This window comes from Chrysochloris asiatica, unplaced genomic scaffold, assembly GCF_000296735.1.
Source record: "Chrysochloris asiatica unplaced genomic scaffold, ChrAsi1.0 scaffold00163, whole genome shotgun sequence".
Taxonomy (NCBI): domain Eukaryota; kingdom Metazoa; phylum Chordata; class Mammalia; order Afrosoricida; family Chrysochloridae; genus Chrysochloris; species Chrysochloris asiatica.
Genome location: NW_006408681.1, coordinates 2,285,956 through 2,305,047, shown reverse-complemented (window position 1 = coordinate 2,305,047; position 19,092 = coordinate 2,285,956).

Genomic DNA, 19,092 nt, shown 5'->3' with positions numbered 1-19,092 from the left:
AATTTTGAAATAGTATGATCTATAAGGAACATAATAAGAGCAAACATTCTGGCCACGGTCAGGAGACAGAGTTTAGGTGCAGTCACTATTTTGATTTGAATGATCAGGTCGCTTTCCTTAAGATTTAGACTAGGATGCCTTGCTTATCCCTCACTGTCATCAACTCATAGCAGCCCTCTGGGGTTTCTGAGAGCAGAAAGTTCATTTTTCTCTTGAAGAGTAGCTGGTGGGCTTGAACTGTGGGCCTCACAGTTAGTTCAGTGCTTATCCTACACTGCCACCAGGATTTCTTGCCTTGATGATTCCAGTTCTTATTTTCCTGTTTGCATTTAATCAGAGTAATATCACCTACCTATGACAACAATTGACCCAATTATGAGTTTCTTTTCGTGTGTGTGGCACTGTAGGATAAGCACGGGGCGGCTAATCACCAGGTCACAGTTCAAGCTTACCAGTCACTCCTTGAACACCCTATTCAGAATTGCTATGAGTTGGATCTGACTGGACAGCAATTAGCAGCAAAGAATTTATAAGTATTATTCAGGGGTTAACAATGGTGGTATATTTTGAAAATAAAGGATGTAGACAGAAAGGAAAGAAATAGGGAGTATCTTAGTTTAGTGAATTCAGTTAATTTAAGTGTATATGCTTCTAAGATGAAGTCCTGGTGTGGTGCTGTGGGTTAATATGCTAGATTGCTAGGTTGTTTTGAACCACAGAGTTGGCATTTCAAGCTCACCAACCATTTCTCAGAAACCCTATATAAGGGCTCTGTGGGTCAGAACCAACTTGACGGCACTTAACAACAACTACGCCAACATGCTTCTAAGAGAAGAGTCCTTCTCCCTTCCATACTTTCTATTTCACCCTTAATTACCTATTTTCACTTTGCTCCTTTGAGTTTTGGGAAGCAGGCTTCTTGAAGAAACACTTCAGTTTATGGACATACATTCCTCTGCCTAGAGAATACAGTGATTGTAGTTTCTTCATGTTGAAATGCTGATAAGGATAAAATATTTTCTTAAGTATATTCAGCACTACTGATCAATCCAGAGGTCTTTACAGAATTAATACACACCCTGCAAAGTTTAGTTCCAGTCAGTATTTGGGGCAGCCAGGAAAGAGGGATTATGGTACAGGTAGATCCTGGGGATTCGATGCTGCATTCTACAACTGTATCACCGGAAAGAGCATGTGCTTAGTGAGACATTCATTAATTCACTTATGTATTCACAACTACTTATGGAACATGTTCTGTATCCTTACCTATGGACTAATAAATAGCATGGTAAATGGGGAAATGATTGAAGTTGTCAGAGATTTCATTTTGCCTGGATCCACTGTCAACACTCATGGAAGCAGCAGTCAAGAAATCAAATAATGTATTGCATTATGCAAATCTGCTGTAAAAGACCTCTTTAAAGTGTTCAAGAGCAAAGAGTGAGTTTGAGATCTAAGTTGCACCTGACTCAAGCCATAGTATTTTCAATCACCTCATATGCATGTGAAAGTTGGACAATAACTAAGGAAGAAAGTAGAATGAATGCATTTGAGTTATATAGGTGGAGAAGAGTATTGAAAGTACCACGGACTGCCAGAAGAGCAAACAGCTTTGTATAGGAAGAAGTACAGACAGAATGCTCCTTAGAAGCCATGATGGCAATGCTTTGTCTCTCATATTTTGGACATATTATCAACAGTGACCCGTTTTACGTAGAAGGACATCGTGCTTGGTAATATAGAGGGTGAGTGAAGAAAAAGAGGAGACCCCCAACGAGATGGATTGGCACAGTGGCAGCAGCAATGGGCTCAAATGTAACAACAATAAGGATGGCACAGAACCAGGCAGTGTTTCATTCTGTTGTCCATAACGTTGCTATCCATTGAAACTGACAAGCAGCAACAACTTCAAGGTTATTTAATAACCACAGCACAGCATCCACAGTTTCAGTCTGCCAGCAGCTTAGCGAGAGAAAAGTGAGACTTTCTGCTCCTGCAAAGATTTAAAGCCTCAGGAACTCTATACAGGTTCACTCTGAGTTGGAACTGACTTGATGGCACTTAACAACAACAACAAATTAAAAAACAGGCTGAAGGAGTGGGTGAAAAAAATTCACCTCTCTTTGAACTCATTATAGTGGCAGAACTTTGATCACTTGCTTACACATATTTGTAGTGCACACATGTTCTTGTTTTGTGTGCCACTAAGTTGATTCTGACTCAGTAGTGACCCTGTAGGACCCAGTAGAACTGCCGCGTAGGGTTTCCTAGGATGAAATGTTTCTGAGGTGAAAAGTAGACCACCAGGTGCTTTCTCTCACAGAGCCACTGGTAGGTTCGAACCACCAACCTTTCAGTTAGCAGTCAAACTCAACTGTTGCAACATCATGACTTATTAATACACATAGATAGCATCTAAATGGAATCCTGGCAGTGCAACTGTTAAAAGAAAAAAACAAACTTGGCTTCTAGCCAAGAGGTTGATTATTCTAATTCACAGGAAAAAGACCTAGCAATCTGCTTTTATGAAATTGAGGTGGACTCAAGAAGTTCATGGGAAAATTCTATGTCTTGTAATTACATTTTACATGAACTTTTTTGAAGCCCCCTCATGGTATAGCCAAGAAAACCCTCTGAAACAGTTCTATTCTGGCATCTGGAGCTGTGGTGTTGCACTGTGGGTTAGTGTGCTGGACTGCAAAGTTGGTTGAACTTCAGGATCAGCGGTTCAACCTCACCAGAAACCCTATACAGGGTCACTATGAGTCAGAACCAACTTGACAGCATGTAACAACAACAACAACAACAACACATTTTGGCATATGGGATTATTATGAGTTGGAATTCAATCAACAGAAACCCAAAACAAAAACACAACATCTAAAGAGAAATTGAAATGATTTTCAAGTACTTACGTGAAAGGCATTGGGAATCTAAAAGTATGTTTCATCATTAAGAGGCGGATTATCACAGCAACCTCTCTCTGGGTGCATAGTATAGTTTTCTTTTGCTGCTCAAATTGTTCTGGGTATAGTTGGTCAGTAGTGAGCAATACGCGTTCAGTAAGTGACACAACATCATTGGAAAAAGGTAAATTGGTGGAATTCTAAACACATTTTCTATGTTGCCACAGATTTTACGCAGCAGACCATTTTTATTCTAGCCAACATTCTTTAAAAAAAAATGTTTCTACTTATGACTGAATGATGTTAGAATTGTACCTAACTGTTCTGAACATAACACAAATTTGGCTTAAAGACAGAACAGAACAAACTCTGGGACTGCCTGTACTTATTTGTTAAAATTCTGCTATGACTTATCTGAATATCCCTTATGATCATTCAATTAATATTTAAAAAGTATTTATGTTGTTGTTAAGTGCCGTTGAGTCGATTCTGACCCATAGCAACCCCATATAGGGTTTCCAAGAAGCAGCTGGTGAGCTTGAACTACCGACCTTGCAGTTCAAACGACTATGCAGTCTGATGCATTAGCCCACAGTGCCACACCAGGAGGACAAAAAGTATTTATAAACCACTCTAAATTCCTCCTTGTTTGCAGTAAGTATAATATTGTGAATCTTCTTTCCAACAACTTCAACAACAGACATTGATTCATTCAGTACATTCATTTAAACTGTTATTGATTAAAAAAAATAAGTAAGACATGGTCTTCACCCTTAAAGAATTTACAGAATCAGGGATTGGGAAGTGTTATTTGCTTTGAAAAATTATTTCTAATTTGAGAAACCAAAACCCACTTCCACCAAGTCAGAGCAGAACTTCCCCATAGGATTCCCAAGGTTGTAAATTTTTACAGAAGCCGATTGCCACATCTTTCTTCCACAGAGCAGTGAGTGGGGTCCAACCTCAGATCTTTCAGTTCGTTGCCAAGCTCTTAAACCTTTCACCACCAGGACTCCATGAATATCAACCACCTACCCTTTAGTAATAATTTTCTATTATAAGCATGTCTGTTAGTGTTATTGCCATTTCTAATCAAGTATGTATAAAAATGAGATTCTGAGACTGTAAGTGTTATGTAAACATTGGATTCCCTTATATTAGTGTTTCCTAAACTCTATCCAATGTGATTGGGGAGCAGAGAAGGAATTCTTGGAAAACACTGAGTTAAAGAAAGTAAGCAGGTTTTACTTACGCTTGCTTTGCTCTGAACTGTAATTGGCTAATGTGCATTGTGAATTTCACACAGGGATTACAACAATAATTCCCAGTTCTGTCATCATATTCACAAATTCTTGGTTTCCACAAACTCACTGAATTATAATTCTGAGTGGGTGACAGCTGGGAGTTTTCATCACATAGTATAAGTTTGGGAGATTATTTTGAGGCATCAAGTTAGTTCACTTCAGTACTGGCCTAAGGCACTATTGACATGCGGAACATAACCCTTCCCAATTTATTTAACCACAGAACCTTTAAGCCAAAAAATGTGTTAACATTTTACAGAGCTGACAGTTTGGAAAATGCTTTTCCATTGTATTTTGGTACATGCTCTTATTAATGGCCGGGCAGGCAGGGGAGCCATGGCGTAGGTTCTGACTCATAGTGACCCTGCGTAGGGGTTCCGCGGCTATAAATCTTTATGGGAGCAGAAAGCCTCATCTTTCTCCCACAGAATGACTGGAAATTTCAAACTGCTGACCTTGAGGCTAACAGCCTGACTTGTAACCACTGTACTACCAGAGCTCCTATTAATGAGGTAAAGAAAAAATTATAGTTAACAAGTCTATAGGTTTTTACTTGAATTTGTTGCATTTTTTTGTGTGTGGTTGTTCAGCTAATATTAAAGATCAAATTGTAGTTGTTATTGTTAAGTGCCATCAAGTCAGTTCCGACCCATAGTGACCCTGTATAAGGTTTACAAGGAGCAGCTGGTAAGCTTGAACCGCTGACCTTGTAGTTCAAAGCCACTTTGTAGTCTAGTACATTAGCCCAAAGTGCCACCGCAGGACTCCAAAGATCGAATGCATATATGTATGTATATATATCATTGCTAGCCTCTTTTTTTTCTCCAAAGTAGTATAAGGATTTACATAGTCTTTAAGCATTATATTTTTCATATTTCGAAGTTGATATTCTGACAGAGTTTGGATGTTATATGCAATAAACTTTGTTTTGTTTTCTCACTCATCTAAAGAATTTTGCTTACGGTTGTTTTGATTTCTAAAACTCAAATTCCAAAGGTAGGAAATTTGATAATTAGAATGAATTTGATAATGTAATAGCAAAACATATACAAATCTTTAAGAAGAGGACAGAGTGAAAGTTTTTTTTTTGTTTGTTTGTTTTGTTTTTAATTGTGTTTAGGATTGTGCTAGTTGTTATAGTTGTTAGCTGCCATCAAATTGGCCCTGCCTTATGAAGACCCCATGAGTTATGGAGGAGGAGAATAATGAAAGTGCCATGGGATGCCAAAAGAGCAAACAGATTTGTGTTGGAAGAAATGCACCCAGAAAGCTCCTTGGAGAAGCAGGATGGCCAAACTTTGTCTCTCATACTTTGGACATATTGTCAGGAGGGACCAGTCGCTGGAGAATGATAGAGGTCACTGAATCAGTAGCTGGAGAAGGTGGAGAGTCAGAAAAAGAGGAAGACCCCCAGCAAGATAGAGTGGCAAAGTGGCAGCATCGATGGTCAAGCATGGCAACAATTGTGAGGTTGGCCCAGGGTTGGGCAGTGTTTCGTTCTGTTGTGCATAGGGTTGCTATGAGTCGGAACCAACTCGATGGCACCTAACAACAATGCACAATGAAACAAAGCACTGCTTGGTTTTAAGGAATGTGATTGTGGTGCTGTACAACCAACACTGGACTGTGAACCAAAAGGTTGGTGTTTAAACCTAACAGGTGCTTGTTGGAAATCCTATTCAGGGTCACTATGAATCAGAACTGACTTGACGGCACTTAACAGCAACAACAACTGAGCCAAAACACACACATAAAACACTGGTTCTGAATAGAAGATGACTTTTATGAAAATGAAAAAAAAAGGGCCACAGGGAGTCAAAATCTCTTCTTGACAGGCCACACAAAGGATATCTGGCTGGTTTGAACAGCCTGGCTCATGTAGAAGTGCAGTGTATCCTGAGCAGAGAAAATCACCTCTAATGATAACCTTGGTAACATCCATCATGTCAGATTAAATCAGAATGCTAACGTTTAATCCTTTGAATATTATTATGTGTGGAAAACTTTTTTTGTAAACTCACATCTGAGTTTCTGCTCACTGTTTTAAAACAACACTAGGGATCACCAGTTTTTCATGTCAGTGTGGCTGATGGCCAATACCATGAGCTTTGCAGATTTCAGATGTATGAAAGGATTTTGAGAATTTATATACAGTCACCAACATGCAGCGTAATTGCTAAAATGTGAACTCTGGTTAAATGCAGGCCTTGTGCTATGGGCCAAGGAAACCTCATGGGATGTGTGCTTACAAAAAAGCATGCCACTGCATGAATGGGTAACCTTTCACCCTTTCTATGACTATTATAATTGATCTAAGGGTACACTGAAGAACAGACCAATTACTGCTGAAGTTCCTGCAAGCTGGAACTCTCTGTAGGTTAGCCAGAGGCCTTTACTGAAGACTGACACCAGGAATCTGAGGATGCTTCTAGCAGAGGTATTCTAGGAACCAGGACCTTTAATCTGATAACATTTGAAACTCATTTCAAGCATGTTAAGTAAATTATGCCAAGTCTCTACGGAGATATCTCTGGAATCTGAACATTCTCTGGGGATTGTTGTTTGACAGTTGAAAGCAGGTAAGAGCTCTACAGTTTGTGAAGTCATTAAGGTGCAATTATGACAAGCTTGACTTGATCCTTTTTGATTTGCCTGCCAGCCTTGACAGTGCCAAACAGTTGGTAGGGATGTGAAGACACTTCTTCTCTGGTTCCTTATAGCACAAACCATGAATGTATTCTGCTCCCTTTGCCTTGTAGTGCATGAAAGACTTTTATTTATTTTTTTATTTTCTTTTGCTGAGAAACAGTGTAAGACCCTTATGTTGATGGTGGCTGTTACTTTTGATCCTATTATCAGTGACTCCCTAGGTATGCAGAATGAGTAGAACAGTTTTTGTTTTTTGTTTTGTTTCAACTGTGTGCTTTAATTGAAGGAGACATTTTCTCCTTCTGACAGGTAACTCTTTATCTTAGCTTCTTGTTTGACAGATGACTGAAATGACGTCTACACTTTTGGAATGCAGGACTGTGACTTGTCTGCAGCAACTCAAATTAAATAGATTAAGGGTCCAGTCTTTATTGTAGGGATTTGGGCATTTTTACATGCATGTGTAAGTCATTGGAGCTTAGGGTCTGCCTTCCAAGCCATAGTCATGCTTTAAAACAGACAATGCTTCTGGTATAAACAGCATGATCGTATTGTTGATTAATAACACTGAACACTGTAGCCCCATAGGCTCCATCATGAAGGAACTGTTTGATTTAGAACTAGGTGTTTCTTTTCTAAGCCTGTTTTCCCTGTGAAAACGTACAATTAAACTTACCTCATAGGTTTATCTTAAGATAAATGAGACAATATGTTTAAAACACTAAATAATGTCAGGTACACTAGAAAAACAAAACAAAACACAACAACAAACAATTCATAGTTTTAGAGTCGATTCTAACTCCCCGTGACCTTATAAGACACAAAAGAATTGCCCCATTGGGTTTCCAGCACCATCTTTATGGAAGTAGACAGCTGTATCTTCCTCCCACGCAGCTGCTGGTAGGTTCAAACCACAAACCTTTTGGTTGGCCGCTCAAATTCACCAGCCGCTCCTTGGAAACCCTATACAGAGTCGCTATGGGTCAGAAATGACTCAACAGCACTTAACACCATCACCACCACCACCACATAACAACATAACAACATAAGTAATTTATGAATGCTACTATTATTATCATTTGTCGTCACTTGTCCTAATATAAAATATATGTGTTTTCTAATCTTCTTACTCAACAGAGGTCTTCTCTGACAGTCTATGTGATAAATGTGATGAATGATATAGCTGTGAAATAGAATTTTTGAATTTATTCATAAATTAATGCATCTCTGCTCTCAGGAAATTATCTTATGTTGGTCGTTATGCCTGAAAACAGAATAACAAGACTGGTAAACTTGTCAGCAAGCTTTCGGTTATTTTTTGTTCTTGTTAAGTGCTGTTGAGTCAGCTTCAACTTACAGCGAGGAACCAAACACTGCCCTGTCTTGTGCCATCCTCACAGTTGTTGTTATGTTAAGTCCATTGCTGAAGTATGATGTTCTTCTTCAGGGATTGGTCCTTCCTGATCACATTCCCAAGGTATGAGAGATGAAGTCTTGCCATCCTTGCTTGTAATACTTTCAATAGTCTTCTTTTTGTAAAAGTTATTATTTAATTCATCCCTTTGTAATAAGATTGTAATTATACATATCATTTGTTGTTGTTGCTGTTAAGTGCCTTCAGGTCAATTCTGACTTATAGTGACACTCTATGGGGCTTCTGAGAAGCAGCTAGCTGGTAGGTTTGAACCTCCAACCTTGTGTTTCCCAGTCCTTGTGAAACTACAGTGTCACACCAGGAGTCCTTCTATATGCCAGCTTATAGTAGAAAGCCCACGTAGAGCCGTGTAAATACATGGAAATTTATTTTTGCAACTTCACAAATAGTCTGAAAGTAAGTGGTTGCTAATATTACTAATCTTAGGACCAATATTTCTGTGATTCTCTTAGGTTTTCCTCTTGCATTTTGCCACATGGTTGCAAAATGACTGCTTAATTCCATACATCACATCCCAAGGAAGAGGGAAAACCCACTGTATTGCTTGCCACTCAAAAACAAAAGAAGTTTCTTGCTTTTCCTTCCACATCCACATTTTTTCTAGACTCATTGGCGTAAACTGAATCACATCCTAGCTGCAAAGGAAACCAACCACTTTAATCACCCGGATGTTTGTTCTCTGGTTGATATTTGCTATCTAATGAAATTGGGTGCTATTTATGGAACAAGAAGGTAAGGAGGTCAGGCAAAAGCATTATGCCACAGTGTTATAGACCTCAACCAGTATTTATGCAAGCTGTTTTCTGAATTAGAGAAATTAAAAGCCAGGGGAAGCAGAGGATTCTCATCCTTCCAACTATTCCTCCATGTAAATTGAACATGTTTAATGTTTGTATTAAGGAGCTCTGGTACCGTAGTGGTTACAAATCAGGCTGCTAACCTCAGTTTCAGCAGTTTGAGACTACCAGCGGCTCTGTTGGAGAAAGATGAGGCTTTCTGCTCCTGTAAAGATTTACAGCCTCGGAAACCCTGTACAGGGTTGCTATGTGTTAGAACCGACTCCACGGCACATAACCAACCAACCAACCAATGTTTGTATTATTTATTAAGTGTAATCGACAAAGAAGAAAGTTATTTTATCAGTCAACTGCCTGCCTGAGTGTCCCCTCTTTGCTCTATGACATTGCACCCAGTGGATGTTTATAGTTGCTGTGAGTATAGTGAATATGATGTCATTAACCATGCTTCACCATTACTTGTTGCTGTTGTTAAGTACCGTGGAGTTGGTTCCGACTCATAGTGAGCCTGTACTGGGTTTCCAAGGCTGTAAATATTTATGGGAGCAGAAAACCTCATCTTTCTCCCTTGGAAGGGATGGTAGACCATTCCTGGGTACTCACAAAAGTCATCCAAACAAACAAGCATGAAACATTTTCTTCCTCACCCAGGTTGAACTCTAGTTTCCCTTAGCTGCCATTAAAAAACAAAAAAAAACAAAACACAAAGCTGCTTGGCTTTATAAGAACAGAATCTATTGTCTCACAGTTCTGGAAGCGACAAAACTGAAATCAAGGTGTCAGTCACATTGATTTCATTTGAGAGCCCTGAGGCAGAATCTACTCCATGACTCTGCTAGCATTTGATGACTCCTGGTAAATCCTTTGGTATTCTTTGGCTTATGACTCTTCTTGCTATAGACATGACCTCCATTTTCACATCTGCATCTTCTTTCTATCTTTGTCTGTGTCATTTCTCTTTTATTAGGACACCATTCCTGTTGAATTTAGGACCCCCTCTAACCCAGTAAGAATTTATGATAACATCTTCACAGGCTCTTTATCCAAACAAGGCCATGCCCACAGGGACCAAGTGTTAGTGTTATAATGTATCTTCTTGGGAGACACAATTCAACCCATAAATGTCTCTTGTATGTTTTCACTACAGGTCTGTAGTCCTTAAGGCAGGACCCTTCCTTCACCCTGCCCCATTTCTTCAAAACTCGGGGTTATTCATTTTTATCCCATAACTGATTGGAATACTCAAAAGGGGTTCTAAAACTTGCCCAGTGAAATAGGCTTCTTATGGAGCCTCTGTAGTGAATAGGACCTTAGGTGGAATCCTGAACACCATCCAGAACCTTCTGAGGTGGGACATTCCAACTTGAAAGGACAAGCAGACCAGCCTAGAACAGCTAGAGGAACAGACGATACTTCCAAAAGAAAGACCAGCAGGAAAAATCCAAAACAAAAATGGCAGTCTGATTGGCTATAAGAACAAGCAAGTTGTTTGCTGGGGAGCCGTCAAGTCAAGTAATCAAGTCCCTTCAAGACAAACCCTCCTCCAAGACTAAAACTCAAAGGGGACACATGGGCAGGCACATAAGATTGCTGGTGACCATGTTGGTCAGCTGGTGAGTGGAAGTGGAAGAATGACAGCAATGAAGATAGGAGCTGAGCTTGACCATGTTCCATAGACTCCTGTCAATCTGGATATAAGAGAGATAAGAGGAAAGGTTGGTTGGTCCAAAGTGTGGTGAGACCTGGAGACTCCAGAACCCATGGACAAGGACATAGCTATGGAGAACTAGAGCTGAGAGAGAAGCTTCCAGTTGATATGAAGTGAGGAGAGATGTACAGAGCACCCAAACGTGTAGGTAGTACTCATTCAACCTAGCCTCAATGGCTTGATGATCAGAATTCCACTAGAGGAAGAAAAAAAAAAAAAAAGAATTTCCTGAAGGAAACAAGTGTAAATTGCTACAATATTATGAACTTGACTTATACTTATAGATGATGTAGTTCAAAATACCAACAGAGAGGGAAGGAGTCTTCACATCAAGTATTAATCCTGTCCCCTCTATATACAGGGTTGATAGAGATGGGCAACTTAGACATTGGCTATCTAAAATGGGAAGCTAGGGGGCTATAAAGGCCTGAAGTAACTGGTTTAAAAGTTTACAAGAGGGAGTTTCATTTCAGAGTGTGCGGGCGAATGTAGAATCCCCACTGAATAGTTTTCATCTTTTCTAAATGGGTCTGGTGAAAGGAGACGGGCATAAGTGTCTTAGATTCCATAGTGAATAATTGTTATCAGGACTAATTGCAACTGTCACAACTGTAAATTTAAATCAAAGACCCTTGTTAGCATAATAAAGACAACCCATTGATAAATGAGATTATAACTACAGGCACAGAATCTAGAATTAACAACATGCATTTTTTGGGGGAATACAATTCAAAACCTGTTGACTGGATGGAAGAATTCCATCCTTCCCCGTTAGTATGTAGAGATTTCTTATTATTCTTAATGAGTGCATGACATTCCACTAGATGGGCTAACCAAAAAATATTTACCCTTTCCTTACTGATGGACATTTAGGCTCTATCAATTTCATCATCATTATAACTATTCTTGGAATAACCATTCTGTGAACATCTTTGCAACTAAATTCCTTCAAGTAAAATTGATGAGTCAGGCAACTTAGACATTGGCTACCCAATAGGGGGGACAAAAAGACATGAAGTGACTGGCTTACAAGTTTTCAAGAAGGAATCTAGGTTCGAGGGTGCGGGTAATCTCCACTGAGTAGTTTCCAACCGGTCTATATGGGGCTGGTGAAAGGAGATGGGAATATGACTCTTGTGGTTCAATAGTGAATAATTGCCGTCAGCACTGATTGTGAATGTTGCAAATGTAAAGGTAGACCTTTTGTAACTAAAGGAGGAGAGTGGTTGATCTTGCAATCCAGGAAGAGAGGATTCTGGGATCATCAAGGGAGAAGAGTGGAGTGCAGGACCCTATCCAGAGAAGCAGCAACGCCAGAGATGGAGGCAGAAATGATGTGGAGAGACCAAGTAGCTGGGGACTCTGAACTCAAGGACTGAGAGGGGCTGTGAGCTGGCACCCCGGGGGCAGGCTTACAGGGTGTACCCTTTGGTTGTTTGAATGGTTATATGTTCCTGAGTGCTTCATTGTACATCGGAAAAAAACAAACAAAAAAACACACAGAGGGAATGGGAGCAAATGCTGTTGAATGATGATGCATGGAGGGGATTGTAATCATTGAAATGAAACTAAATACGATAGGATGAATGGAAAGCTGATGTTCTCCCATGTAAGCTATCACCCAATTCACAATGTTGTTGTTGTTGTTAAGTGCCATCGAGTCGGGTCCAACCCATAGCGACCCTGTACAGGGTTTCCGAGGGTGTAAATCTTTACGGGAGTAGAAAGCCTCATCTTTCTCCCGCGGAGCGACTGGTAGTTTCGAACCGCTGACCTTAAGGTTCGCAGCCCGATTCGTAACCACTACGCTACCAATTCATAATAAAAACTTAAAAAAACCCTGATGAGTCAAAGAATATGCCTAATTTAAAATTTTGATTGCTGTTGTTGCTTATTGGAGTTGAGTTGGTTCCGACTCATATCAACCCTGTACAGTGTTTCCAAGGAGTGGTTGGTGGGTTTGAATCACTGACCTTGGGGTTAGTAGTTCAGTGTTTATCCTACAGCACCACACCAGGACTGTTGTTGTTGTGAAGTGCCGTCGAGTTGGTTCCGACCCATAGTGACCCTGTATAGGATTTCCAAGGAGCAGCTGGTGAGCTTGAACTGCCGCCTGTAAATTGTTCTAAAATTGTTATCTTAATTTAGTCTTCATGTTTGTTTTTTACCAGTCTGATAGGAAATACAATGTTGTCATTTTAATTTCTATTTCCATGGTCATGTGGAAGTTTGTAGGTTTATTAGATCTTTTTATAGCTTTAACTGTGATGGTCAAGTTCATATCTTTTCCCCAAATTTCACTTGTCTATTTGTTTTCCTATTTGTGGTTAGTAAGAGTTCTTTATTTATTAAGGAACTTATCTTTATTATATACGTTGAAAATTTCTTCCTAGCCTATTTTTTGCCCTTTAATTTTATTTACAATGTTTTTTTGCCACTCAAAGATTTTAAATTTATATGTGATCACATCTTATAGTTTCTTTTTTTTTTTTTATGGCTTCTGAGCTTTGTGTCATTTCTGAAGAGGATTTCTCTCCTTCTAAAATTATAGAAATATAAAATGTTTATAGTTCTTTTAGAGTTTTTTGCTTATTTGTTCTAGTCTATAAATTCCCACTTCATGTGAAAATCCAGGTTGAATTTGAATTTTACTTTGAAACTTAAAAATTGAGAACTAGTTTAGGAAAATTGATATAAAAACAATTGGACCAGAAGATAAAGTGGTGCTCTTCGGTCTGAGTAATCCAGGGGGAATTGGTAGTCCACATCGCCATATGGTGATCCCTGAACAATCTCCCCACAAAGATCTTAGAAAGTGTAAACTAGAGCATGTTCCTGTTTAGATTCATCAAAAGTTGTTTCAGGACCAGTCCACCAGAATTGGATGACTAATGAGAAATAAAAGTTAGTCATATGAATTAGTTCATTAATCTCCCTTGCAATCAAGCCAACTTCAATATATAGTGACCCAAGTTTATAATCTTTTATGGATGCAGACTGCCATGTCTTTTGCTTGTGGAGTGATCAATGGGTTTGAATGTTTGACTTTTTGGTTAACTGCTGAATACTTTAGCCACTGCACCACCAGGACTCCAGGGTTCCTTAATAGACTCTGCAAAAGAATCGGCTTGAAGAACTAACTGATACTTGTGAGAGGTAGTATCTTGAGACGAAACAGAGGGTTTAGTGGAGTGAAGCAAAAGACCCGCATTTAGATTGGATTGTGGAATTTATATTTTATTTAGTCTGAAAGAAAATCCCAGCAGTAACCCAAGGGATACATTGATGATGAAGAATGGAAAGCCAGCAAAATTAATGAAAAATGTGTTCAGATATTAATGAACACCTGAACAATTTAAGGAACATACATAAATAATTCGGTTAGAAGTTTGCTGGTAGAAATAATGAGGTCAAGAAAAAAGTGTGTGCAAGAGGAATTTGTCTTCAGCAAGTCTTTATTAGGTAAACAAACAAGCAAATTATATTTTAAATTAGGAGAATGGTAGATTGCAGGGCAATTGAAGATCACAGCTACATGTACTTTTTGAGTTTGATTTTTCCTGAAACTATCTTTAGATTCTTATAATGTACCAACAGTGATATCATTTGTGAAGGATATGATCAATTCCAAGGTTAGGAGTGAAATCTTCAAGAGTTTGTCTTGCCCTCAAGCAGCGGTTGCATGCAGATCATGATAGACCATGAAAGGGCATTCTTTACTTGAAGAGAAATAGAGCTCAATATGAATTAGTGCTTATCTTCTCTGTCTTAAGTATCACTGAAGCTCCTGTGTTTTGTCTAATAATCGAGTACACTATGAACCAGGAACCTGGGAGATGGGGTGGTCATTGTTTTGAACTTTATGAACCAATTGGTTTATCCAAGTCACTTAACCATTCTGAGTCTCTGCTTCCCCATCTGTGAAATGAGAAGTAATCCTACTGCTTAGAGTGGCTGTGAATTAAAACCTAGCTAGTACACATATTCTTTACTCATTAACTATCTCATTATCAGACATTTTTCATTTACAATAATAGTAAAAATTCTACTGTCTGGCTATTTTAAGCATTAATGATATATGTTTGGCAGTAACAAATGGTGAAGTGTGAATCAAGAGTGGTTGTGATGATTAAAGTTAAGTTTCACCCTGGTTAAGTCATGGTTCTCAGTGGTTTGACAGTTATGTAATGATGTCATTTGGCAGTTATGCAATGATGTAGTCATCCTCCATTTTTGTGTAATGCCAATTTTTGAACAGCAACCTGGTCATTCAAGCCTGTTGATAGATCAGGATTTTATGTATGTATAAAAATTATCTGGACAACTGGAAAATCCTATGCAGATGTAAAAGAAGATAAAATTAAAAGAGATTATATATTTGTGTTATAAATAAATGTGAGTCTTTTTTTGGACTTCTTCCTGATATCGGTCAAGTTTCTTCTGATGCGAGTAAAGTCTCTGTCTTGACTTGTGCCCTGAAGCGTTTGATATTAGAAATACATTCTTAAGAAATATGGCCTTCAAAGAGGAATTTAAATGGCATTTTCCACATAATAAAAGAAGGTGTAGTGAATTTAGATTTCTAGAGCAAAAATTACATTGCCTATCTTTGTTTATCCCCCACTGTGTACCTATCATAGTGTAGAGCATGTAGAATATATTAAATACAGGTTACCTCATCATGAGGGTAACTTAATTCTACTCCCAGATCACCTGCAATAGGGAGAATCTGGGTATCCATGCCACTCTTATTGTCTTATATTGTTGTTGTGTGCCATCAAACCAATTCTGACTAATAAGGGCCCCATGTGATGGAGTAGAAATGCCCCATAGAGTTTCCAAAGCTGCCCTCTTTATGGAAATTGATCCACAGGTCTTTTCTCTTGCTGAATGGTTCATGGGTTGGAACTAGGGACCTTTTAGTTAGCAGTCATGTGCTTAACTATTGCACTGCCAAGCTCCTCATAAGAATCTCATATTGCTTTTGAAATGCTTTTGCACCATTTGAAATTAAAATGCTGGAATTGCAGATGGATTAACAGAAAGTTGTAAAATGCTTCTCTTACCAGTTTCCCGGATTGAAAGCCCATTAAAAGTCCTTACCTCAGTATGGATCCACTCATTGCCTTTGGCTACATTCTTGCTTGTGGCTTTTCATTTGTTCCAAAGTTCACATTTATAAAAACAACAACAACAACAACAATAAAAAAAACCTGGACCTTTGAGAACTCTATGGGAACCAGATCTTGGCAGGCAATTTCTGAACAGGCAGTAGACTGTCTACTTTGATATATCCTGAAGAGTTGATTGCTCTTAACACTAGCTTGACATCAAGTTAGCTGAGCCTTAAAGATTCAAGGAGTTGCTGGAAGGAAAAATGCCTCTGTTTGCTAACTTGTTTTCACTTCAGCTTCTTAAGGTTGGGGGCCAACTTAAATTCTTCCTGCTGTGCTTCTGTTGCTTGGCACCTATCTGTCTTTGTTTCACGCCTGAGACAGTAAACAGGAAAATGACTGCTCTGGTATTCAGCTCTTTTGTGATGATAGTCTGGGAGCTTCATGTAAAGAGTCTGAACAGGTTGCAAAATGAGGCTAGTGCTGAATGCAAAAAATAACAGAAACAAAACAAAAAACCCACAAAAATCCCTAGAGTCTTGTAGCTTCTTTCTTTCCTACAAATCTTGGTGAATCTATCAGTGAGTCAAAAACCTTTAAGGTTTCCTCAATACAAAACTGCTGAAGATGATTGAAACTTGTACTGTTGGTAATAGTGTAGGAAGTTCTTAACCTGTGTTTCAGTCTTATTTGAACTTTTTTTTTTTTTTTTTTACAGTTGCTAGAAATCGCATGTATTCTTAACAACAAACTTTAAAATGGCTTTGTCTTTTAATGTCTTAAAGTGAAGATTGTTGCTGTTTTTAAGTGCCATCGGGTCAATTCTGACCCATAACGACCCTGTATAGGTGTCTCCAAGGAGAGCTACTAAGCTTGAACCATTGACCTCGCAGTTCAAACGACTTTGCAGTCTGACGCATTAACCCACAGTGCCACACAAATTCATAACCTAAGAAAACTTATAGGTAGACCCAAGAATCGCAGTGAAGTTGAAAAAGAACTTAAGAAAGAAATAGGAAAACTGAATTGTCTTCATTGTGATTATTTAAAATCTTCAAACATTGAAAGATCATAGTATATTTCTCACTGTAAATTTATAAACTGCTAAGTTAAAAAAAATGTTATTTTAATTTTGGTGAAAATATACATAACAGAACATAAAGTCATGTATCAACTTCTGCCTGTACGATTGAATAATACTGCCGTCATTCTCCATAGTGTGCCACCTTTGTCACTTTCTCGACCCATATTCTTTCACCACTATTGACTTAGACTCATTGTCCCTAAACTTCTCATCTGTGCTTTCTTTAGAGTTAATGTTGGTAATTGAAGCATTGCTTCAGTCTGTATATGTCTTGTAAGTCAAGGTTCTGTAAGAACTTAAAATCTTGTTGAATACTCTTCTCCTTTTGATCAAGATTTTTCTATTTATTCCTTGAGCAAAATGTTCAGCAATGCTAGCTGGGCACCATCCAATTCTTCTGGCCTCATTGCTAAAGGTAGTAGTTCAGAGACAGTAGTTCATGGAGGCAATTAGATTGGCAGTCCAGTTCCTTCTCCATTAATATGATTCCTTCCTCTCCTGCTTCAGATGAATAGAAACCAATTGTATCTTGGATAGCCACTAGCAAGCTTTTAAGAACCCAGCCCACTACTCGCTGAACGAGGAAGTAAAACAATGAACTGGACAGTCCATGAAACCACAATCCATTATCTGTAAAATAACAGAAGTAATCAAATTAGGAGGTTAGATTATCAGCAACTATAGCCTCTTTTGTTGGTTGATGAAAATGCTCAATTTTGAAATCTTGTAAGATTCTATGTTGAAATTAGAGTTGTGTACTTCTAGATTTTATAATTGCAGAATTTAGGATGAATTTATGGAAACTGACTTATCCCCCCCCTCTGCTTTGCTGATATCCGAAACATGTGTTAATGTGACTATTGGGGAATCTAGCACAACTCCCTTTGCTACATTGCCAGTTGCCTTTGGACTCTGAGCATGGCATTTCATCTCTTTTGCCTACAACTTCCTGATTAGTACTGTTACAACAGTTTCAGATTCGTGGTTGAAGAAACCGAGGCCATTTGGAGAGGTGAAGCAGAGTTTCAGATTTTATTAAGTCGGCTGACTCAGAGGAGCTAATTTCTCCAGATTCTGAGTCCTGAATGGCAGGTAACACAGGCCTATATGGGGTCAGAGCCAGGGAGGGCCAGGCTGCATACCTGTTTGAGGATGGGGGAAAACCAGGAAGATTCAGTAACCTGATTAGCATTTTGGCTTGCCTCCTTGGGTAGAGAGGGCAGTGAATGATTTTTCCTTTTTCCTGTTCATCCTCCCCTCCCCTGTCCCTTTGGGACCTTTTTCCCAGGGGCATCATCTAATTGTTGCCTAAGGAATGGTATTTTGGTATTGATTTGGATTGCTGGTACCACTTTTGATTAATTTGTTTTAATGGCATTTCCCATGGCCCTGATTGTTAGTGGGAGGAAGCATGGACTGACTAAGTAAATTCCAAATAAAACAGGACCCCACCCAAGAGGGTCTTGAACCCTGTAAAAGTGAAGAAACTACCCTTCCCGTAGGTTCTGTGGGTTCCACCCATTCCAGGTTTGCACAGGGACATGGGCAACTTTCTGCATTTTTACAAGGTCTTCTACTGCCAGATTCTGGTCATCTACTTGTGTGCAGCAGTTAGCAAAATTAACCTTCTCACATACCCCTCCTCCCTCTGCAGTCAGTAAGTAGTTTAGGGCTAATCTATTTTGACAGATGGCATTTAGTATCTGGGTCTGATAATGCACAAGAAGGGTTAGGGCCACCTTAGTTCCATTGGTTATAGATTCAGTTACCTGCAGGGGTGCCCTGTCTTTTATAGCAACTATTAGAAGAGTAGCGTGGTTACTGTTTGGCCCACCTTGGTGGTGTGGGTGTATAGATTTACACAGAATTCGCCCTTTCCCACACCCCAAAGTCTAATTACAATGAATCCCACGGCGGACATCCTTATGCTTCGGCCATGCATAGATCAGCCAGCTCCTGGTTTGTGGTTGAAACAAGGCGGGTTGTACGTCTCTATGTTACCTTATGAAGGTTGGTAGGGTCAGTTTCAGCTTCTCATGGAGAGGAGGCTTTCTTCAGCCTGCTGTGGTGAATCTAGGTGGGGACTCCTACCTTG